Source organism: Neoarius graeffei, chromosome 3 (assembly GCF_027579695.1).
Source record: "Neoarius graeffei isolate fNeoGra1 chromosome 3, fNeoGra1.pri, whole genome shotgun sequence".
Classification (NCBI taxonomy): Eukaryota; Metazoa; Chordata; class Actinopteri; order Siluriformes; family Ariidae; genus Neoarius; species Neoarius graeffei.
The window spans coordinates 49,148,469-49,154,468 of NC_083571.1; the positions used below are offsets into that span (position 1 = coordinate 49,148,469).

Here is a 6,000-nt window from a genome sequence, read left to right on the forward strand (position 1 = left end):
ACAGTAGACAAACATTCAAACATCATTTTAAACAACATGATTTTCAAGACTTACTCCAAACCAACAGTGGGGCATCTCCAAAACCTTTGCTGTATAATCAATGGAGAGGGAGCAGAAGGTGAGAGGAGAAGGAGGAGGTGAAAAAGACGAGGGAGATGGTGAAAACAGAAGGAAGAGATGAGAAAGAACAGGAGATGAGAGGATAGTTTCACTTGTTTCTAATTAAAAAAAAGAACAATTATGATTGAAGTGTATTTTAAACTGTTGTCTACCACAGTGGACTACAATAAAATCTCTCTTGATCATTCTTTGAATTTTGCTGTTAGGGTTTTGCTGGGATTCAAACCTGGTTTGCTGGTGTGATAATCCAGCAAACCCCCACTAGGCCACCAGGGGGATAACTCAAGTGCAGAGGCGTGAGGCGGAAGTAGAAAAGTATCAAAAAGTTTATTTACAAAATGTACAATCCACGGCAAAAAACAAAAGTAATCCAAAAGCTCAGAAGGGAAAATAAAAAATAGCCAAAAGTACCAAGTCCAAAAATAAGAAAAGAAAAGGCAAAAATGCAAACGCTCAGAAGATCTCAAAAATGGTACAAACAAAATTCAAAAAGGTCCTAAAAGAAAGCAAAGTACAAAAACCACAAAGACACAGGCAAGGAACATGGAACAGAGTGAACTAGCACTAACAGGCATAGCATAGGAAAAAGACTCCGTGACAAGGGAACAAACAGAGGGGTATTTATACACACACTAATTAAGGAACAGGGCGGGGCAGGAAACAGGAAATGAAGACAAACACAAAAAACAGTGGCGGCCTCTAGAGGCCAAAACAAACATGACAAGATAGAAATAACAGCGGCCTCTAGAGGCCAAAACAGTCCCAGTCCTAACAGGACCCCCCCTCTAGGAGCATCTCCTGACGTTCCCAGGGCGATCCGGATGGGCCGAATGGAAGTCCCGGCATAGTCCTTTATCTAGAATGTCCTGGGCAGGGACCCAACAGCGTTCCTCAGGGCCATAGCCCTCCCAATCTACTAGCTATTGAAGCCTGCCGCGGACCCGGCGGGAGTCAAGCAGGCGATGCACGGTGAAAACAGTCTGACCCTGGAAGATGCGGGGGGTGGGGGGTTCCTAGGGGCAGGGGCATACGTGGACGTCAGTACGGGCCACAACAGGGAAACATGAAATGTGGGGTTGATCCTCAGAGTCCGGGGCAACTGGAGCCGGTAGGCGACAGGGTTCACCCTGCGCACCACCTTGAAGGGGCCAATGTAGCGAGGAGCAAGCTTGCGGTTCTCCACCCGCAGCGGAAGGTCCTTAGTGAACAGCCAAACCCGCTGCCCAGGGCGGAAAGCGTGGGCAGGTCTTCTATGGCGGTTGGCCTGAGTCTGGTTGGTTCTGGAGGTCTGGATGAGGGTCTTCCTGACCTTGCTCCAGGTCTTGTGACACCGTCTCACATATTGGTTGACTGAGGGCACCCCCGCGTCCTCCTCCTGGTCCGGGAACAGAGGTGGCTGGAACCCGAATTGGCACTGGAATGGTGACAGCTTGGTGGCCGATAACTGCAGGGTGTTGTGGGCGTACTCTGCCCATGGCAGCCAGGTGCTCCACGATGTCGGGTTATCCATAGCCAGGCCTCGCAGGGTGGTTTCTAGGTCCTGGTTGAGCCTCTCCGTCTGGCCATTGGACTGTGGGTGAAACCCAGAGGAGAGGCTGGCAGTGGCTCCGATGACCTTGCAGAACCCGTGCCACACTCGGGAGGAGAACTGGGGCCCTCGGTCTGAGACGATGTCCTGTGGGAGACCAAAGACTCGGAAGACATGAGTGAATAATAGCTTAGCAGTTTCAAGAGCAGAAGGGAGCTTGCACAGTGGTAAAAAGTGGCAGGCCTTGGAGAATCTGTCAACTATGACCAATATGACAGTGTTACCTTGTGACTCGGGGAGACCCGTGATGAAGTCGACTGCCACGTGGGACCAGGGATGCCGGGGAATGGTCAGAGGATGCAGGAGACCCTGGGGGTGCTGTCGTGGGTTCTTGCTTCTGGTGCACACTTTGCAGGAAAGGACGAATGACCTCACTTCCTTCTCCATGCTAGGCCACCAGAAGCGCCTTCTCAAAAAGTCCAGGGTCCTTCAAGCTCCCGGCTGGGCGGTGAGAGGGGACGAGTGACCCCACTGGAGAACCTTGGCCCGGGCTTGATGTGGGACGTACAAGAGGCCCGGTGGCCCCGTCCCAGGACTGGGGTCCTGGCGTTGGCCTCGTCGGACGGCCTCCTCAAGACCCCAGCGGACAGGGGCCACAATCCGGGACACAGGGATAATAGGCCCGACTTCACTCTCCCTGTTAGTGGCAGAGAACAGCCTGGACAGTGCGTCAGGTTTGGTGTTCTTGGAGCCGGGGCGGTACGATAGGGTGAAGTCAAACCGACTGAAAAACAGGGCCCACCTAGCCTGTCGTGGGTTCAGTCTCTTGGCTTGCTGGAGGTACTCCAGGTTCTTGTGGTCCGTCCAAACCAGGAATGGATGTTGCGCTCCCTCCAGCCAGTGCCTCCACTCCTCAAGGGCCAGTTTGACCGCTAGCAGTTCTCGATCCCCCACATCGTACCAGGACTCCGCAGGACTCAGGCGGTGGGAGAAGTATGCGCAGGGGTGCAGCTTTCCTTCCGAACGTTGAGAGAGCACCGCACCGACACCACCGTCCGAGGCGTCCACCTCCACGATGAATGGTTGGGAGGTGTCCGGGAGGACCAGAATGGGTGCCGTGCAGAAGCGGTGCTTGAGGTCTTTGAACGCCTTTTCCGCCTGAGGAGACCAGACATAAGATCCACCTGTCCCTTTGGTGAGGTCCGACATGGGTGCTGCTACAGAACTACAGTTCCTGATAAACTTGCGGTAGAAGTTAGCAAATCCTAAGAACCACTGAACCTCTTTGATGGACTTGGGAGTGAGCCAGTCCCGGACGGCCAGGGTCTTGGCAGGGTCCATTTGGAGTTGGCCTGTCCGTACAATAAAACCCAGAAAGGAGACCTCGGGAACATGAAATTCGCATTTCTGGGCCTTGGCGAACAGATTGTTCTGTAGCAGCCTCTGGAGAACCTGGCGGAAATGGTGGCGGTGCTCCTGCATGGTCTTGGAAAAGATAAGGATGTCGTCGAGGTAGACAAAAATGTACAGGTTAATCATGTCCCTCAAGACGTCGTTGATTAGGGCCTGAAAAACAGCTGGTGCGTTGGTGAGTCCGAAGGGCATCACCTGGTATTCGTAGTGCCCAGACGGGGTGTTAAAGGCAGTCTTCCACTCATCTCCCTGTCGGATATGGATGAGGTGGTATGCGTTCCGTAGGTCCAACTTGGTGAAGACGGTGGCGCCTTGGAGCAGGTCGAATGCTCTGGACATCAGTGGAAGGGGATATCGGTTGCGCACCCCTTCCCTTCTTGCTGACAAAGAAGAAGCCGGCACCAGCAGGTGAGGTGGAGGGTCGAATGAACCCAGAGACCAGGGCGTCTTTGAGGTATTCCTCCATGGCCTTGCGTTCTGGCTGAGAGGGGGAAAACAGTCTGCCATGAGGAGGGGTAGTCCCAGGGAGCAAGTCGATGGCACAGTCGTAGGCCCGGTGCGGAGGAAGAATGGCGGCCCTGCTTTTGCTGAATACCTCCTTCAAATCCCAGTACTCTGTGGGAACTTGAGATAGCTCGGTGAGATCAGGGGGCTCGTCAGGAGACACAGGAGAGCTAGAGAGCAGACAAGAGGCATGGCACGCAGGGCCCCATTCCACAACCTGGCTAGTTACCCAGTCTATGCGAGGGTTGTGGCGAGTAAGCCAAGGAAGGCCTAGAATAACTGGGAACTCAGGTGAATGAATAAGGTGCAGGGATATTTCTTCTTTGTGACCTTGAGACTGGAAGAAGACTGGAGAAGTTACTTGGGTGACTCTTCCATCACCTAAAGCTTGGCCATCCAGGGCAGACACAGACAGTGGGACTTCAAGAGGTGCAGTCGGGACATTGATACTTTGGGCGAAGTGAACATCCATAAAGTTTCCAGCCGCCCCGGAGTCTAACAAGGCTTGACAAGAATGGACAGACTCACCCCGGGAGATGGAGGCCGGGATGTAAACTCCTTGGCCAGGAAGTTCAGGAGAGAGGGTAGGCCCCGTCACAACCCTCCCTCGGCTGGACGGGGCGGTCCTTTTCCCGAGAGTTCAGGACATGATGCTCGGAAGTGACCAGGCTTGCCACAGTAGATGCAGCACTTGTCCCTCCTTCTGCGCTCCCTCTCAGATGCGGAGAGGCGAGTACGACCCACTTGCATGGGTTCTGGATAGTCACTGGAGGAGGTAGACGGGCTCCAGGTAGAGGCAGGGGAGGCTCAGGACTTGGCGGCGTTCTCTCATCCTGTTGTCCAGACGAGTAGAATGTGAGATCAGTGTTTCGAGGTCACTAGGGCATCCGATAGAAGCCAGACTGTCTTTGATGGGGTCAGACAGACCATGGTGGAAGGCTGACACCAGGGCAGTCTCGTTCCATCCACTTACTGCTGCGAGCATCCGGAACGAGATGGCATAGTCTGCGACGCTTCCCCCTTGCCGGATGGACATGAGCTTTCTGGCTGCGTCTTTACTGATGTCTGCTTGATCGAAGGCATCTCCTCAGTAAACAGCTGGAAATCAGAGCACTTGGGTCCCTGTCCCTGCCAGATAGCAGTGGCCCAGGCCCCCGCCTTACCAGCTTGCCTTATCACAAAGGCAATCTTGCAGCGATCCGTAGTGTAGGTGGTAGGCTGAAGCTCAAAGGTGAGTTGGCACTGGGTAAGGAACTCTTGACACTCACTGTGCTTGCCGTCATACCTCTGTGGTGCAGGAAGGCTGGGTTCGCGAGGTGAAGAAGGCAGCATGGCAGGAGGCACTGGAGCAGGAACGGATGGTGGAGCAGGAGCAGAATCAGGCGGAGGAGATGGGGGCAGAGAAGTCAGCTGTGCCAGGGTTTTCCCAGTCTGCTGAAGCAGTACCTCATGGTGAGCAAGGGTCTCACTTTGGCTTGCGAGAGTCCGTCCATGAGTGTCCATGGTGGATCCAAGGCATGTTAACGCAGCCATCATTCCCTGAAGGTTGGCCGGGTAGACAGATGAAGAAGCGTCTGCTGAGTCAGTCATGACGGAGTCTTTCTATTTGGGTTTTGCTGGGATTCAAACCTGGTTTGCTGGTGTGATAATCCAGCAAACCCCCACTAGGCCACCAGGGGGATGACTCAAGTGCAGAGGCGTGAGGCGGAAGTAGAAAAGTATCAAAAAGTTTATTTACAAAATGTACAGTCCACGGCAAAAAACAAAAGTAATCCAAAAGCTCAGAAGATAAAGGGAAAATAAAAAATATCCAGAAGTACCAAGTCCAAAAATAAGAAAAGAAAAGGCAAAAATGCAAACGCTCAGAAGATCTCAAAAATGGTACAAACAAAATTCAAAAAGGTCCAAAAAGAAAGCAAAGTACAAAAACCACAAAGACACAGGCAAGGACCATGGAACAGAGGGAACTAGCACTAACAGGCATAGCATAGGAAAAAAGACTCCGTGACAAGGGAACAAACAGAGGGGTATTTATACACACACTAATTAAGGAACAGGGTGGGGCAGGAAACAGGCAATGAAGACAAACACAAAAAACAGTGGCGGCCTCTAGAGGCCAAAACAAACATGACAAGACAGAAATAACAGCGGCCTCTAGAGGCCAAAACAGTCCCAGTCCTAACATTTGCAGACTTATTTATTTTACCTGAGTGATATGACAGTCAAGAATTTTGTCATTCTGACTCACAGGTGGAAGAAATGCATCTTAAATATGTACAAGAAGAAGAAGGAAGAAGAAGAAGAAGAAGAAGAAGAAGAACAACAACAACAACAACAACAATGAACATCAAATGTGTGAGGTTTGGGTGTAGCATATGGAAAACTAGCTAGCTGTACTTCTACATACTGGTTAGAAGTACAGGGCTTTGTATCTG

The 6,000-nt window shown here is 52.0% G+C and overlaps 1 protein-coding gene across 1 annotated transcript in view; it reads left to right on the forward strand.

Moving 5' to 3' along the window:
• The window catches only part of LOC132883385 (fucolectin-like), a 30,233-nt gene extending 24,233 nt beyond the window's left edge, over positions 1 to 6,000 (forward strand). Inside the window, exon 8 of the mRNA XM_060916961.1 lies at positions 5,816 to 6,000. The gene's annotated coding sequence lies outside the window, so the exon portion shown is untranslated. The remainder of the gene's footprint in view (positions 1 to 5,815) is intronic.